Source organism: Daucus carota, chromosome 7 (assembly GCF_001625215.2).
Source record: "Daucus carota subsp. sativus chromosome 7, DH1 v3.0, whole genome shotgun sequence".
Taxonomy (NCBI): domain Eukaryota; kingdom Viridiplantae; phylum Streptophyta; class Magnoliopsida; order Apiales; family Apiaceae; genus Daucus; species Daucus carota.
Window position 1 is genome coordinate 18,651,224 of NC_030387.2, and position 18,994 is coordinate 18,670,217.

General features: G+C 38.0%; 1 non-coding gene across 1 annotated transcript; it reads left to right on the plus strand.

Annotated features, from left to right (window-relative positions):
* The first annotated feature begins 622 nt into the window (after positions 1–622).
* On the plus strand, positions 623–729 carry LOC135148111 (small nucleolar RNA R71). Its single transcript, XR_010286004.1, has one exon. It is a non-coding gene; the product is annotated as a small nucleolar RNA R71 (small nucleolar RNA).
* Positions 730–18,994: the final 18,265 nt, after the last annotated feature.

The following is an 18,994-nucleotide window of genomic DNA, read 5'->3' on the forward strand; positions in this document are numbered from 1 at the left end:
CAATTCTGATCTTTCATTGGAAGACTGTCCAGCCACCCCATGATTTTATTGCTGGAATCCGGGTGGCTGGAATTGCTACCTCGGTGCAAACTGTTGTTGAAAACCAGAAGGGTTAAAAGGTCTAGATCCTTGCTGCTGAAACTGTTGTTGCTGTTGTGGCATGTAGTTCTGATTATTGCTCCAGCTGAAATTCGGATGATTCCGATTATTGGGATGATAAGTGGCCGGAGCAGGCTGTTGCGACCTCTGAAAGTTGCTCACAAACTGAGCGGATTCGCTCGATATAGCACACTGATCCGAAGAATGTGCCCCAGCACAGAGCTCGCAGACTGAAGGTGGCTGCTGATTTCCTAGATTTGCCAAAGAATCCACCTTCATAGTAAGAGCCTTAAGCTGAGCAGCTATGGCTGAAGTAGCATCAACATCCAGAATCCCTGCTACCTTACCCTGATGAAGACGCTGAGTAGGATTTTGATATTCATTCGCGGCCATCATCTCGATCAACTCATAAGCCTCATCATAGTTCTTAGCCCACAAAGCTCCACCTGATGCTGCATCTAACATTGGTCTCGTTTGAGGACCCAAGCCATTATAGAAGCAATTGATAACCATCCAGTCAGGCATCCCATGATATGGGCACTTTCGAAGCATCTCCTTGTAGCGTTCCCATGCTTCACAAAGAGTTTCACCAGATAACTGAGAGAATTGAGTGATAGCATTCCTCATTGCAGCTGTTTTGGCCATAGGGAAGAACTTAGTAAGAAACTTCTGAGCCAGATCCTCCCATGTCGTAATCGATCCTGCAGGAAGAGAATGCAACCATCCCTTAGCTTTATCCCTCAGAGAAAACGGGAACAGCCTCAATTTAATGGCATCTTCCGTAACACCATTGAACTTGAAAGTGTCACATATCTCAATGAAGTCTCGAATATGCATATTAGGATCCTCTGTCGGAGCACCCCCAAACTGCACTGAGTTCTGTAGCATCTGAATAGTGCTAGGTTTGATTTCAAAAGTGTTGGCCTGAATCGCTGGCCTGACAATGCTCGATTGAATGTCATTGATTTTCGGCTCAGAGAAAGCCTTGAGAGCCTTAGTATCATTAACTGATGGTGGTTGATCATCCATTGTAATACTCACTGCTGTTTCTTCCTTAACCAATGCTTCTTTACGAGCCTGAAAACGTGTTCGCATACACGTCACTCAAGTACCTGAAACACACACAAACGAACTAAAGTGAGAAAAGAATCCAAGTCAGTGAACTTTAACAACCACTGATGACAAGCATATAAACTAAAATATAACACCGAGTCCCCGGCAGCGGCGCCAAAAACTTGTTCGCACAAAATCACGCAAGTGTACGTGGTCACAAGTAATATAGAATATAATTCAAGTTCGTTCCCACAGAGACTGGTGTATTCAGAAATATGCACTTATGCACCAATATATGATTATTATTCAATGCTTAGACAAGTATCAAATTGGGTTTTTGGTTTTCTACTTAACTAATTCGATTTGAATTATGAAACTAAGAATTATAAACTAAGAGAATAACGATTTACTGATGAGAATAAAACATGGGATTCTAGCTTCATTAACAACTTCATTCAGAGTTCTACCTTTATTCGATTGTAATGGTTGAAAGCTAATCAGATAACACGAGACTGATACACGCTAACTGTCGTTATACGTGCACCATACTGCTACACATCCACAATTAAGATCAAAGGTAAACAGACACCAATTATGCTTAGACCCTATATGTCTATAGAATTTGAAAACATAACGGTTGAAGAGCAAGTTATCTATCAAGATTACATAGGGCGATGCAAGATGGGTAAAATCACATCACAAGTCATGTTATCGAACACGAATTCTATGCTCGCATGGCAAGTTCTAAATCAATATATTCACTGTCGCTTCAATAAAGATTAACAAGCAATCTAAGATGTTAGCTACGCATCCAAGACGAAGAAGCACACCCAATACGAGGAAATCAAACCATCACATATGAACAAGACAAATTAACTACTGAAATTCATCGATAAATCCGCTTAAATCCCATGACAATGATTAGTTCATAATCGAACTTCTCATCATCATGGGTTCGAATGTAAACATGGTACTGAATAGGAAAAACAAAATCAAAGTACTAGAACAAGAGTTAAGAAACAAATCCGAAACGAGCATCCAAAGTTACGCCTACTTCGAAGAATTACAAAAGTGAAAAGTATGAAATCGATATTGATCTTCTCCGTAGCCGTCACGTGCTCCTTAGAATGTTTCTAGGTTTTTACTTTAGTCCCCCCAAGCCTTTCTTAAACTTCCCCAGCGATCGGGCCTTGAAACGGATCAGAAACGGGCAAACGGGCTTAAATTCACTGCCAGTTTGGTGCGGGTGCGCCAGATTTGGGGCGGGTGCGCCAATGGGGCGGGTGCGCCAGATTTGGGGCGGGTGCCCCAGTTCAGCAGCCCACTTCTTTGTCCATAACTTTTGACTCGCGCATCCGATTGCTTCGCCGTTTTTTTCCAATGAAAGCTATGAATCTCCTATTCGTTCTCCTCCAAAGAAACCTACACAACATCACACTAAAACATATCATAAACATCAAAAGCTTGAGGCCAGATCATCCATTTAAGTCAAAACGAAGGCTTCCAAGTGGATATAAAATCCACTTATCAACAGTCAGTTTTGTTGATAATAGAAAAGGTCGTACTGTGGGATATGGCAAGTACAAAATTGGAAGGATCATCATAGAAGATATGGCAATAGTTGAAGGACTTCAACATAATCTCCTGAGTGTCAGTCAATTTTGTGACAAAGGATATTATGTTCATTTTGAAAAGGAGATATGTATCATTAAACATATCAAGGATAAGCGTCCTTCACTATGTGGCATAAGGAAAGGCAATAAATTCGTAGCTGATTTGTCTTCAGGACCAGGAAACGAAGTTCACTGTTTCTACGCCAAAGCGTCTACTGAAGATAGTTGGTTATGGCATAAGAAGCTCTCACATCTCAACTTCAAAACCATGAACTCTCTAGTCAAGAGAGAACTAGTGAGAGGTTTGCCTTCCCTGGAATTCTCAACTGATGATCTCTGTGAAGCTTGTCAGAAAGGAAAAGCGAAGAGAGCATCTCACAAAGGCAAGATCATCAATACCATTACAAGTCAACTTCATTTACTGCATATGGATTTGTTTGGTCCCGTGAATGTTGCATCAATTGATGGAGGAAGATATGCCTTGGTTATTGTGGATGACTTCTCGAAATTTACTTGGGTTTACTTCCTGGCTTCTAAGGATGAAACCCCGATGACAGTAATTGATCATATTAAGTCAGTTGAATTGGATAAAGGTGTGCCAGTGAAAGCTGTAAGGTCAGATAATGGCATGGAATTCAAGAATCAAACTCTAATCAACTTTTACTCTGAAAAGGGAATTAGAAGGCAGTATTCAGCACCAAGGACTCCACAGCAGAATGGAGTCGTCGAAAGAAAGAATCGTACACTGATTGAATCTGCAAGGACTATGATTGCTGAATCAAAGCTTCCACTGTACTTTTGGGCTGAAGCTGTGTCTACTGCCTGCTATACCCAGAATAGAACTTTGATCAACAAGGATCATATGAAAACTCCATTTCATCTGTATAAAAACAAGAAACCATATGTCAAACATCTTCATGTCTTTGGAGCCAAGTGTTATGTTATCAAGGATGGTGAAGAGAACTTGAACAAGTTTGAGCCAAAGGCATCTGAAGCAATTTTTGTTGGTTATACAAATAATGCTTATAGAGTTTTTGTAATTGATACTCTGTCAGTGAAAGTTAGTATCAATGTAACATTTGATGACACTAAACTACCAAGTTTACAATCTGCTAATCCATCTGAATCCCTGAAGTTTGACAACTATCCAGATTCTGATTCAGATGATGATGTGCCACCTGAGGTTGCAACAGATGATGACAACAATGATAATGATCCAGGCAATGGTGGAGGAAATGGCAATAATGCTGGAGATTCCACTGATGCTAGTGGTGGATCATCAAGTCAACCTGGCAACAGCTCAGGGGGAGCTGGTGGATCAACTAGTCATACACATCAGCATAATGATAATGCTGCTGAATCATCAAGGACACAACTTCCAAGGGAAAGGATTTGGAGCAGAGATCATCACTTTGATCTGATTATTGGTGATCCTGATGTTGGTGTAAGGACTAGAAGTGCTACGTCTAACGAATGTTTATTTTCTGGATTTCTATCTCAACTAGAACCAAAGAAAATAGATGAAGCACTTGCTGATACTGATTGGGTTCTTGCCATGCAAGAAGAACTTAATCAATTTGAGAGACAAGAAGTCTGGGCCCTGGTTCCAAGACCAAAAAGAAAGTCTAAAATTGGAGCTAGATGGGTCTTCCGTAACAAGTTAGATGGTGATGGCATTGTTGTGAGAAACAAAGCCAGACTGGTTGCAAAAGGTTATTCTCAGGAAGAGGAATTGATTACGATGAAACCTATGCTCCATTTGCTCGTCTTGAAGCCATCAGAATATTCCTTGCATTTGCTGCACACTCCAACTTCAAAGTTTATCAGATGGATGTGAAAAGTGCATTTCTGAATGGAAAGCTGGAAGAAGAAGTATATCTGGAACAACCCCCTGGCTTCGAAAATCCAAAATTTTCTGATTTTGTGTACTTCCTTTTCAAAGCTGTCTATGGGCTCAAGCAGTCACTAAGGACTTGGTATGACACCCTCTCTGAATTTTTAATTGAAAATAATTTTACTAGAGGTGTCATAGACAAAACTCTCTTTTAAAAATTGCATGATAATGATATGATATTTGTTCAAATATATGTTGATGATATTATATTTGGTTCTACTAACGATAACTTGTGCAAGAGATTTGCTAAGTTAATGCAGAGTAATTATGAAATGAGTATGATGGGTGAGCTATCCTACTTTCTTGGTCTTCAAGTAAGCCAAAAGGAAGATGGAATCTTCATTCGCCAGTCAAAGTTTGTCAAAGATCTTCTAAGGAAGTATAATCTAGAAGACTATTCACCGGCAAAGACACCCATGGCCACTGCCACTAAGCTTGACCAGGATAAATCTGGTAAGAAAGTTGATATCTCAAGCTATCGAGGTATGATTGGCTCATTACTCTATCTCACTGCTAGTAGACCAGATATTATGTTTGCAACATGTTTATGTGCACCTAGAAAAATGACTTTCCGCGTCGCCCCTTTAGCGTCGGTTAAAGACAGATGCGACGCTATAGATACTTTTATGTGTCGGTCGGGCAAAACGCCGACGCTATAGGTTCACCTGTAGCGTCGGTCGGGCAAAACGCCGACGCTATAGGTTCACTTGTAGCGTTGGTCCAGAGAATGCCGACGCTATAGGTTGACTTGTAGCGTCGGTCAGGAGAATGCCGACGCTATAGGTTCACTTGTAGCGTCGGTCCGGAGAATGCCGACGCTATAGGTTCACTTGTAACGTCGGTCAGGAGAATGCCGACGCTGTAGGTTCACTTGTAGCGTCGGTCGGGCGAATGCCGACGCTATAGGTTCACTTGTAGCATCGGTCAAAAGAATGCCGACGCTATAGGTGTTACATTAAAATCTCATAAATTAATAATGTCGGGACCGGGAAAATTTATTAAATTAGAGAGTTATTAATTTATCGATAAATTAATAATTATTAATTTAAAGAGTTTTTAATTGATTATAATGAACCTACCAAACAAAAAAACATATTGTATATAAATTAATATACCAAACAAAAAGGCAAATTAGTCTCTGCCTCTCAGAATTACAATGCAACGAAGTTTGGGACTACCGTGTTCATGTGTATCGGAAATATATAACGACTTTTAAAGTACTATGTAAACAAGAGGAATAAATGTGTTCAATATATTATTAAACAAGTGTAATATATTTTTTTCAGTTTCTATGAATTATTAATTTATGATTTTTTTGGGACCGAAAATTATAAAGGGATCTCCCAAAAAATTATTATCTTATTATTTTATCGAGTTTTTCAATTTTTTACATTGACCCAAGTTGGGACCGGACAAATTTATTATTTTAAAGAGTTTATTAATTTACCGGGTATTAATTTGAAGAGTTTCTAATGTATATTGACTTTAAATTATATTATAGTATATAATTTTATAATTATAATTAAATTTAATTTTATATATTATAAATATAAATATATTTTTTATAATAATAAAATTTTATAATATATATATATATATATATATATATTTATATATATGTGTGTGTATATATATATAAAGAAAATGTTTTAAGATTGTTTCTTGAATGATTAAATCTTATAAGTCAAATCTTTACTTCATTCACGGAACTCTGCACGAGCTTGTATTTATATTACACTAGTACATAGTTTGTCCATATATAATTATATCTTTGTACACAATTATAATATAATTTTAAAATTATAATAAAAATATTATTTAAAAATATATAATATATAAATTAAAATATATAATATATATTTTAAAATAAAATATATTATTTAAAATATATAATATATATTTCAAAATATAATATATAATTTTTATTATAATTTCAAAATTATATTATATATAATATATTTTTCAAATTTATATGTTAGGTCCTATAAACTCACTATATAGATTAATATAGTGAACACAATCAATCACACAGAATGACAGTATAAGAGATTGAAAGTAGTAAACTCTTATTCACAAAGCTTAATCGGTTACAAAAACTCTCTCAGTGATTTATATATTATCACTAAGAGCTGCTAGGGTTCTTCTAAGAATATACTCGATAACTTAACTCGTCTAGAGTAACCCTAATCTGTGTTTATATAGACACAATTACAAAATCAATCTCTGATTTGATATCCTATAAATCAGCTATGTATTCTATCAATCAAAGATTGCTACTGTTTTCTGTTTAGTTTCCATAGTCAGCAAATCACTCCTCTGCTTCTATCCTTCCTTGAAGTATATCCGCTTCTGAGCTCTTTCCACGTGTAAACTCTGACGAGCCTTGACTATGTAAACTCTGATCAGACTTTAGCAAACTCTGATCAGCTTCCAGCTTAAACTCTGATCACTCCTGTTCTAAAACAAACTTTAAGAACATTAGTAATCATCAATTATATCTAACAATCTCCCCCAACTTGTGCATAAATATGTTATGTGCAAGTTAACAGATAATTGATGATGTCAAAACAAATAAGTCAAATGCAACAGAGTTTAGCTATATAACCATAACAGAAAACTTTTAAACCTTACAGATAGTTTTACTCCTTAGCTTCATAGACACCATTGGCTGTCTTTAAGTATTCTCTGAGGAGTTCCTTTTCAACTTCTGCAAGTGCTGCAGTCATCTGTCTTTTGACTTCTCTTAATTCTGGATCTGAAACTCCAGTTTGATAGATGGCAGCTCTAAGATCATAAATCTTGTTTTTCTTCATGTCCTTGTCCAGCCTAATGTAGTAACCTTTGTCAGACTCTTCATTGAAACTAAGAGTTCTGATTCCAGCTACTGTTTCTATTTTTGCTGAATTCTTCTTCATCTCAACTAGCTGACCTTGATAATTGAAGTACTTTGGAACAAAAGGTCCAGCATTCTTGTTTCCAGTTATACCCATCTTTCTCTTGATTTGATCCTTGATCAGATTTGAGATGTGCTGACATGATTTGTTCTTCACTTGAAATATGTACTGAACATATCTCAATTCCTCCCAGTGTTTAGCATAGAGATCAGCTTCAATAACTCTAAACACTGTTCCATCAGACATAAAGTAGATAAGAATGTTATCACCTCTGTCATTCTTTACCAGTTGGACTGAATCAAGTTTGTCCATTCTTTCTTGCAATGCTCCAGTCTTGGGTGCACAGAGAGATGAGGGGTCTGTTGACATTGATCCTATACTCTGATCAAATTTTTCATATTTAGATCCTAATCCTCCTTTATCTCTTCCTGCTTTTCGATGAGAGATTGGTTGAATTGAGCCCTTGTCGAAATTTATCTCAGTCATCAGACTTGGCTTTGCAAATCCTGGCAATGGGGTTGTTGTTGGTTTAAACACAACTTGAGCCTTGTCAGAGGTTGTATCTTTCTTTGCTTCCTCATTAACTTGAGCTGTGTCAGAGGTTAATTTTTCTTCTTGTAATTCTGCAATATGAGCTTTGTCAGAGATTGCAGCTTCTGATTTCTTTCCTTTTACAACTTGATCTTTGTCAGAGGTTGTAGGCTTCTTCTGAATCCAGCCTTTCTCAAGGCTATCATCTACTATGCTTTTGCCTTTGCTTGTATATTCATCTTCAGAGTATACCTTTTTGATTGGTAAACTCTGATCAGCAATAGTAGTTTCTTTTATCAGTATCCCCTTTTCTTTTGGTCTGGCAGTTGATTTTGCAGGTTTCTGAATTTGACCTGAGTTTATAGCTTCAACATATTCTTTCTTCAGTTCAGCTTCCTCTGCAGCAATCAACTCCAAATCCAGTTTAGCTTCTGGATTTTCTTGTTCAAATATCAGTCTAGCATATTCTTCATCAGTCATTGGTTTATCTGATCCAGCCACTGGTCTTTGCTTTGATCCAGATGTGACATTGTGTGTTGGAGCTGGAGCAGACTTTGAGCTTTGCTTAGACTGTTTTGCACTGTCAGAGTTTGAAACTCTTCCACCAGTTGCAGTTTGAAATCTCTTGTTCTTTGTGAAGTCATCCACATCATCATCATTTTTCTTTCTTTTCAGAGTTTGAGAAGTAGACTTGCATTTGACTTTTGCTACTCTCTCCCCCTTTTTGACATCATCCTCATCAGGAATCAGCACTGAGGTTATCAGAGAAAGTGAAGATTGGATGGCTTCAAGCTGTTTGGTCATTGTGGATTGAGTAGCCTCAACTGAAGTCATCCTTTGCTCCAGAGTTTGTTGAGCAGACACAAGCTTTTTCATATCTTCCTTCAGAGGTAGTAAGTTTCTTTTCTTGTCCATGTTTTGAGTTTCAGCCAAATTTGCTACCTCAGTTCTAAGACTATTTACAGACTTGGATGTCTGAGCATGAGCTGTATGAAATGTCTTCAGATACAAGACTGTTGCTTTGAGACTAGACATTACATCAGAGTTTGTAATCTTGGCCTCTACCATAGATAAGAATTCTTCAGCTTTTGCTGGCTCCAGAGAATGCTGGTGACTCAGCCAGAGTTTATCCCATACTTCATTTGGTGGATCAACCTGAAGATCCCTGGGAAGAGGCTCAGAGTTTGTCTTCAGAGTCTGCAGTCTGGCATTGTATTGACTGGTAGACTCCCACTTCTGTTGTTGAAGAGACATGGGGACTTCATCTTCATTTTCATCATCCTCATCATCATCAGATGCAGAATCAACATTGTCTTCAACAAGACCTGGAACAACTTTCTCTTGAACTGCAGATTTTGATTTGCTGGGCTCTTCACCAGCCTTAGCAAGTGACTGCAATGCTTCCAATGCTACCTTGTCAGAGTCTGTAATTACAGAATCTGACTTGTAATTTTCTGGAGCTGTATCATGAATTATGGCACCCTCAGGAAATTTCAATGGAGATTGAGGAATTGGAATGGAGGGTCCATGATCAGAGATTGGAGTGTGAGGATCAGACAATGTTGTCCCATCTTCAGTTGTAACTGGTTCCTTGCAGATTATTTCCTCATCTACTTCAGATGAAGTAGAAGATGCTGTAGCAGTAGAAAGTGGAACAGCTTGAAGAGGATGCACCATCAGAGCTTGAGAAGAATCAGGAAGTGTAGTAGATGGAGCTTGCTCTTCCTCAAGAGTGAAATCTGTGATCTCAGTAATGGGTACCTTTGCCTTCTTAGGCTTGTTTGCCCTTGCTTTAAATCTGACTTTTCTTGACTGAGGGCTAGCCTGAGGAGGTGCAGAGTTTGTTGCATGAGAGGGTTCCAGATCATCATAGTCATAAGCTGCAACAAGTCTCCTTCTTTTCTGCTTTGGTGGAGAAGCAGCTTCAGAGTTTAAAGTCTTAGAGACTGTATCAGAGTTTACAGTAGGAACTGTATCAGAGTTTGTTGGCACATCAGACTTTGTCTTCAGAACTTGTGTAGCAACAGAGGTTCTGGTCTTCACAGTGGAAGGGGCTGCATCAGACTTTGTAGCCCTTGTTGACTTGGATGCAGAAGATCTGCTTGCTGTGGGAGTTCTGGAAGGTTGAGGTTGTTGTTGTTGGACTGGGGGCAAATCCATCCTAGCTCTAACTGGAGCTGGAATTAGGAGGGGCCTCTGGATTGGATACTTCTCATCTTTTGAGATGAGGTCCTTGAACACCCTTTTATGAAGCCTAAAGGGCTTGATCTCATCATCAACAGCAAAATCCACCTCACCAACAGTGGCATTAAACAGTAATTGACAAAATCTTGAGAAATATATGATTTGTCTATTTTCATGCATTCTTTCACCAATATTTCTAAGAACTAATCTACCAAAATCAAAATTAGTAGAGTAGATCAGAGAATACCCAATTTGTAGCATATCCATGGGTATAGCATCCCAGTTGGTGCTCTTCTTCTGAAACGCCCTCGTGATACAGTCAAAGAAGAAGCTCCATTCCCTTCTTAGTCCTGGACGCTTTAATTGTCCTAATTTGTCAAGTGATTCACTGTAGCCCAGAGCATTCATCATGCCCTTGAGATTGGTATCTCCATTTGTGATGTACGCTGCATTCTCTGGCATGTTGAATGCTTGACGAACTGTGGCTGGAGTAACAGCATACTCCTCCCCTTCATATGCGAACACAATAGATGGTGATCCATCTGCACCACCATTATCATATTGCCCTGTCCTCCAAAAAGTGATGATTTGGCTTCCAGAGAGTCTGGCCAGGGCACTCTGTGCCAAGAATTGCTGGATTGGATGATAATCCCTTGGAGCATCTGCTGTGTTAAGAATGGCAGCGTGGTTGTTGGGAACAAATTCCACACCTGCATGAGTAAACGCTGAAGTCGCCATTAGAACAGAGTTTGTAAAGGAAGAAAGGTGTTTGAGAAAGTGTGTAAGAGAAGATTTGAGTTGCAGAGAGAAAAGCTTAAGAGTTTGTTGAGAGAGTGTGTGTAAAGATGAAGTGTATAAGTGAATAACAAGCAATAAAATCTGATGTGATAAACTCTTCAGATTTTGTTTAGCTGTATACGCTTGGGCTTTTGTTCAGCTGTACACCTGTCAGATTTTAACTGGTAGATGAGTGTTAGTGGCATGGAGAAAAGAAAATAGTAAACATGAGCGCAGTAAAACTTGTGCAGTTATAAATGCTGATTACACGTTCTCCTATTAAAATGTTTTACATGTAAGCCCACTAACAATGCAGCCGTTTGGAACACTCTCTTCACATTCTCTGAATATTTGAACTCCTGATATGTACAAGATTTAAAAAAAATCAAGATCAAATCCCTCGCATTTTAAACTCTGAGATTTAAAACAAAGAAAATAAATTTCTAAGTACCTCAGAAGAAGACATAATGTTTAGAAAATTCATCATAAATCAGATTTTGTCATAAAATCTATAGCTCAATAATGTGCTTGTGAAATAATGTGTGTGATTTAACATATTAAATCAGAGACTAAAGAATTTCATAATTTCCTAAGAATAAGGAAGACAAATATAATCTGTTCAAACTCTCAAGACATAGAGAAGTGACATACTCTGATGAAGAATTATGCAATTAAATACCCCCTATATATTATTATTATTATTTTTTTTTTAAAAGGACGCTTCTCAGTGTAAATGAGGCACGACCTTTAAATATAATATTGCATCAGTATTTCTCCAGTAATCAGAGATTGTGACTGGTCACCATAGATTATAAAATCTTAACAATTACTTAATACCAGCAAATGTTTGGGTCTTCCCAGTCACTGTCATATAGACATCTAAGATCTCAAAGGAGTACCATGCTTATCATCTGGGGTGTATTGGCTTAGAAATAAAGTCATCAGAGTTTATAACCACTGTGCATCTCTAATTTAATGAGAGAAAATTCAAATTAATCAGTCTCACTTATAATTAAGATATGTGAAGTAAAAGAGTCTCAACGATATTAACATGCTTCTTATGTAATACAGTTGCACAAAATTGAGATCAAGATTGAAGAACTTAACTGAGATTCATGATTACTAATTCAGATCATGCTTCATAGTATCTTCACAGGTTATTTGTCTCAAAGAAAAAAATGAGATCATTTATCAAGATTCAGAGTTTACAAACATCAGAGAATATCGTCAGAGAATGACAATCAGAGTATAACAAACAGAGTATATCATCAGAGAATGTCATCAGAGTTTAACAATCAGAGTATATCATGGCAAATTTGTGAGCAATACATATGGTAATTTGACAATTTAAGCTTAAAAGATCTGACCATTATGTTTACTCAGTTCCTGATATCATTCCTAGCTCATTCACCAGCCTAGTAAAGGTTGCTTCACATAGTGGTTTGGTGAATATGTCTGCTAGCTGCTGTTCAGTGGGAACAAAGTGAAGTTCAATGGTTCCTTCCAGCACATGCTCCCTTATAAAATGATATCTTATACTGATGTGCTTTGTCAGAGAATGTTGAACTGGGTTTCCTGTCATAGCAATAGCACTTTGGTTATCACAATAAATAGGAATTTTAGAAAAGGATAACCCATAGTCCAACAATTGATTCTTCATCCAAAGAATTTGAGCACAGCAGCTGCCTGCAGCTATATACTCTGACTCTGCTGTTGATGTTGATATTGACTTTTGCTTCTTGCTGTACCAAGAAACAAGTCTTCCACCCAGAAATTGACAGCTCCCACTTGTGCTTTTCCTGTCAATTTTGCAACCTGCAAAATCTGCATCAGAATATCCAATTAGACTAAAATCTGATTCTCTAGGATACCATAATCCCAATGATGTGGTTCCCTTGAGATATCTGAATATCCTCTTTACTGCAATCAGATGAGGCTCTCTTGGATCTGCCTGAAATCTTGCACATAGACATGTGGCATACATTATGTCTGGTCTACTTGCAGTCAGATAAAGCAAAGATCCAATCATTCCTCTATAGTTTGTGATATCCACCGATGCACCAGTATCTTTGTCTAGCTTGGTTGCTGTTGCCATAGGAGTAGTTGCAGCTGAACTGTCTTGCATACCAAATTTCTTCAAGAGATTTCTGGTATACTTGGCTTGATTGATAAAAATCCCATCTTCAATCTGTTTTACTTGTAAACCCAGAAAATAACTGAGTTCCCCCATCATGCTCATTTGGTACCTAGACTGCATGAGCTTGGCAAATCTTTGACAGAGTTTAGCATTAGTGGAACCAAAAATGATATCAACATAGATTTGAACTAAAAGCAGATCATTACCATGATTCAATAAAACAAGGTTTTGTTTATGGTACCTCTAGTGAATCCACTTTCAATAAGAAATTGAGCTAGAGTTTCATACCATGCCCTTGGAGCCTGCTTTAGTCCATAGAGAGCTTTGTCCAATCTATAGACATAGTCTGGATGCTTTGGATCCACAAATCCTGGAGGTTGTTCAACATATACCACTTCATCCAGTTTCCCATTAAGAAAAGCACTCATGACATCCATCTGGAATACCTTGAATTTCTTGTGAGCAGCATAGGCCAGAAAGATTCTAATTGCCTCCAATCTTGCAACTGGAGCAAATGTCTCATCATAATCAATACCTTCCTGTTGTGAATACCCTTTTGCCACAAGTCTTGCTTTATTCGTTGTAATGACACCTTCACTATCAGTTTTGTTTCTGAAAACCCATTTTGTACCAACTATGGATCTATCTTTAAGTCTTGGTACTAGGGTCCAGACTTCATTTCTCTCAAACTCATTTAGCTCTTCTTGCATTGCTTGAATCCAGTCAGCATCTTGAAGAGCTTCCTCCACCTTTTTAGGTTCTGTTTGTGACAGAAAGCAATGATGTAAACATTCATTTGCTGTAGCTGTCCTTGTTTGCACACCTGCTTCTGGATTTCCAATTATCAAATCAGGTGTATGAGATTTTGTCCACTTCCTAGCTTGTGGAAGTTGGCTACTTTCATCATTGGATCCTCCCCCTTGATCCATGCTCTCTTGATTCTGTTGATCTTTCTCTGTAGCTCCCCCTGAATTTGTGCTATCAGAGTTTGAATCAGTATTCTCTGATGAGTTTGAGTCAGCATTCTCTGATGAGTTTGAGTCTTGGGTAGACTCTGAAACATTCTGATGCTCCCCCTCAACATATGCTTCATCATCATGAACTTGTAAATTTTCACCAGAGTTTGCTGTATTTTGATCACAGTCAGAGGTTGACTGTTCATCAGAGTTTGTCGAATCAGAGAATATTTCTTCATTTTCAAAATGCAGTTCTTCATGATCATCCATATCTGCTAAACCCATAATTCTCTTGTCATCAAATGACACATGTATGGATTCCATGATCACCTTGGTTCTTAGATTATAGACTCTGAAGGCCTTTGTTGTCAGAGAATAACCTACAAAAATGCCTTCATCAGCTTTTAAATCAAACTTGGTAAGCTGTTCTGGATGAGTCTTCAATACAAAGCATTTGCACCCAAATACATGAAAGTATTTCAGATTTGGCTTCTTTTTCTTCACCATCTCATATGGGGTCTTGCCATGCTTATTAATCAGTGTTGCATTTTGAGTGAAACAAGCTGTTTGAACAGCTTCTGCCCAGAAATAAGTAGGTAATTTAGCCTCATCAAGCATAGTTCTGGCAGCTTCTATTAGAGTCCTGTTTTTCCTTTCAACTACACCATTTTGCTGTGGTGTTCCAGGTGCAGAAAATTGTTGCACTACACCTCTTTCTTTGCAGAACTCTTCCATTGTTGAATTTCTGAACTCAGTTCCATTATCACTTCTAATGATCTTTAGTTTGTCTTCAGATCCATGGTCCAGTTGCTTCACATGATCCATCAGATGCAAAGCTGTTTCATCTTTAGAGTGAAGAAAATATACCCAAGTGTATCTAGTATACTTATCAACAATGACAAGAGCATATTTCTTCCTTGCAATGGATGGTACATTAACTGGTCCAAATAGATCAACATGTAGAAGATGATATAGCTTCTTTATTGAGAAGTCAGTCTTACTCTTGAAGGATGTCTTTCTCTGCTTGGCCTTTTGACATGAATCACATAGACCATCTGAAGTGAGTAGTGATTCAGGGAGTCCTCTCACAAGCTTTTTCTTTATAAGCTCATTTATAGAGTTGAAATTGAGATGTGAGAGCTTCTTATGCCACTTCCAACTTTCTTCTGCAGAGATTTTTGTAGATAAGCAAATTGCTTTTCCTTCAGAGTTTGTAGGCAAGTTGATTTCATAAATGTTTCCATGTCTGTGAGCAATCACTGCCACCTTGCCTGTTGACTTGCTTACTATCTCACTGTGTTCTTCATAGAAATCAACATGATATCCTCTGTCACAGATCTGACTGACAGAGAGTAAATTGTGTTTTACCCCTTGAACAAGAGCTACATTTGAGATGATGACATTTCCAAGATTGATGTTGCCATATCCCAGAGTCCTTCCTATGTTGCCATCTCCATAAGAAACACTTGGGCCAGCTTTCTCCACAAACTCTGACAGCAGGGCCTTATTTCCAGTCATGTGTCCTGAACATCCACTGTCCAAGACTAGGATATTCTTCCTGTTGCCCTGCAATCACAAAGACCACTAATTGTTAGTTTTAAGGACCCAGACTTGCTTGGATCCCTTGGCCTTATTAAGTTTGTTAGCTTTTGCAGCGGAATTATTATTATCAGAGTTTGAGCTAACAGACTTTGGAACAGAGTTTGTACTAGAAACAGATTTTGTACTTGCAGAGTTTTTATTAACCTTTTTCAAGGAAGGTTTCAATTGATAATAATCATAATAGAAACTATGATATTCTTTGCAAGTATAAATAGAATGCCATAAACTACCACAATGAAAACATGGATCTTGTGGTTTATATCTAATACTACTTTTTCTAACTCCAGACTTTGTAGGTAAGGAGTTAATGTCCTTGTTCTTCCTGCAAAAATTAGCAAGATGATTAGTATTTCCACAGTTATGGCATGTCTTCCTAGGTGCATTTGGAATAGGCATGTAGTTATTACTCTTGTCTATTCCAACCTTGCCATTTCTATTTTTCCTAGGCTCCTTGTCTTTGTTATCAGACTTTACCTCTTTAAGCTTATGCTTAAGCTGTTTCTGAGTCATCAATCCTATGTTAACCTGTTTGGACTTATCAGATTTTAAATTGTTGTTAATCTCTGATTCTGGTCTACTCTGTTTAGACTTAGAGGATTCAGCAACAAATTTAACAGGTTTAACCTTAGGTTTTACAGTTTTAACAAACTCTGTTTTTGATGACTCAGCTTCTGAGTTATCAGTGTAACCTAGTCCCTTCTTCCAGTTTCCACTACCTAAGATATCCTGAGTAGTTTTGCCTGACTTAGTCCATGTCTTAATAATATCCCTTTCCTTAGCAAGTTCTGATTGAAGAGATGCATACCTCTTTAATAGTTCATCTTTGACAATGACAGCATCATCTCTCTCTTTCTGAACTTCTAACATCTGAACTAATTCTTTTTATAGATAATCATTCCTTTTCTTTACACTTAGAGTTTCAGATTTTAATCTTTCATTCTCTAAAGTCTGATCTCTAAAGCTGATATGCAAAGTTTTAAGGAACAATCTTAACTCAGTTATATCTTCAGTATCAAAGGCAAGAGTAGAATGAGGTACCTTAGCAGTAGATTCAGAGTTGTTGTCAGTGTTTGCCATCAGAGCATAATTGACTTCTTCCTCTGAATCAGATGTATCTGTCCAGTTTCCTTTCTTGGTGATAAAGGCTTTTTCCTTTTCTTTCTTGGCTTTCTTGCATACAGATGCAAAGTGACCCTTTTCACCACAGTTGAAACAGGTATACTTGTCAGCTTTTCCAGCTTTTCCTTCCTTGCCCTCATTCTTCCTGAAGTTCTTCTTATCATAAACTCTGTCAGAGTTTCTGTCTTTCCTTGAGAAACTTTTTCCTTTGTTGAACTTTTTGTAAGCCAACTTCTTGAAGCTTTTCACCATCAATGCTGCTAACTGCATCATCTCATCATCACTTTCTTCAGAGTCTGAGGGAACATCAGAGTTTGAGTCATCAGAGTTTGATGACTCAATGTCAGACTTTGTGACATGAGCTTTTCCTTTGCTCTTGGCAGCTTCCTCTTGAACTTTTAGAGCAACAGACTTTGATTTGCCTCCATGACATTTGTTCCTCTGCTCCATCTCAAGTTCATGAGTCTTCAGTCTTCCAAAAACATCATCAAGAGACATTTCTCCAAGATCAAGATTGTCTCTTATTGTAGTGACTTTCAAATCCCATTTTTCAGGAAGAGCCAGAAGGAATTTGAGGTTTGAGTCTTCAAGATCATATTCCTTGTTCACCAGAGATAAGTCATTCAACAGTTTGACAAATCTGTCATACAGATCTGTCAAGGACTCACCAGATTTTGAGTCAAAGTGCTCATACTCCTGTGTAAGGATGGTTTTTCTGTTCTTCTTGATGGCTTGAGTTCCCTGACATCTGATTTCCAGAGCATCCCAGATTTGTTTAGCAGTTTTGCACCCAATCACCCTATTAGACATTGCATTATCAAGGGCACTGTGCAGAAGGTGTTTCACCTTTGAGTCTTTGCCAATTGACAAGATGTCCTCAGGGGTATAATCTTTCTTGTCTTTTGGAACCATCTTCTGAGGTTCATCTCCAAGCCCAACAGAGAGCTTGGTGGGCATATGTGGTCCTGTCAAGGTATTCTGGATCGACAGAGTCTAGAAATATAATCATTCTCTCTTTCCAGACTGGATATTCAGATGCCTTAAGGATTGGAACTCTAAAAGACGAAGCTTGTGATTTTTCAGACATGATTGTGATTAAGATCTCACTGTAGTTATCTTAACAGAGCTGGCTCTGATACCACTTGTTAGGTCCTATAAACTCACTATATAGATTAATATAGTGAACACAATCAATCACACAGAATGACAGTATAAGAGATTGAAAGCAGTAAACTCTTATTCACAAAGCTTAATCGGTTACAAAAACTCTCTCAGTGATTTATATATTATCACTAAGAGCTGCTAGGGTTCTTCTAAGAATATACTCGATAACTTAACTCGTATAGAGTAACCCTAATCTGTGTTTATATAGACACAGTTACAAAATCAATCTCTGATTTGATATCCTATAAATCAGCTATGTATTCTATCAATCAAAGATTGCTACTGTTTTCTGTTTAGTTTCCATAGTCAGCAAATCACTCCTCTGCTTCTATCCTTCCTTGAAGTATATCCGCTTCTTAGCTCTTTCCACGTGTAAATGATAAGTGGTATTTATACACACTTATAGGCCTTCATTTCCACTTAAATTGGTTGGTTGTACTTAAGTGTTTAGTGTCTTTTGATGTGTTTTTATTGTTTTTCTGTGCAGGTCACGAGTTGAGGTGATGAAGTGATTTTCTATCATTTTAGGTTGTTTTTGGTGCATTATTTGCAAGAATGGAGAATTGTGGATTCATCACGACTTGGGATATTGTGGGTACATCTTCTACAAACCCTCACGAGAACACACTCGTCCACTAGAGCTATCTAGGGGTTTAAAGGGCTTGTTGCATGTGCTAAATGCAACCGTGATCACCTACGGAAGTGGTACTAGGAGCGAGGAAGGACATGCACGCGAGAACGAGCTGAAAACAAAGAATCAGGGCTGCCATCACAGACAGTAGCGCGCCCGCGCTACTTGTTAGCGCGCCCGCGCTATCCACTGGGACAACTAGCGCGCCTGCGCTAGTTTAGCGCGGCTGCGCCCAGCAGAAGTTCCCCGGGCCGATTTTTGAAGCTTTCTGATGGATTTTCGCAGCGGTCGAGGCCCGGTTGACTTGGTCAATGTATTTTAATTTCTCGTGTGTAAAACC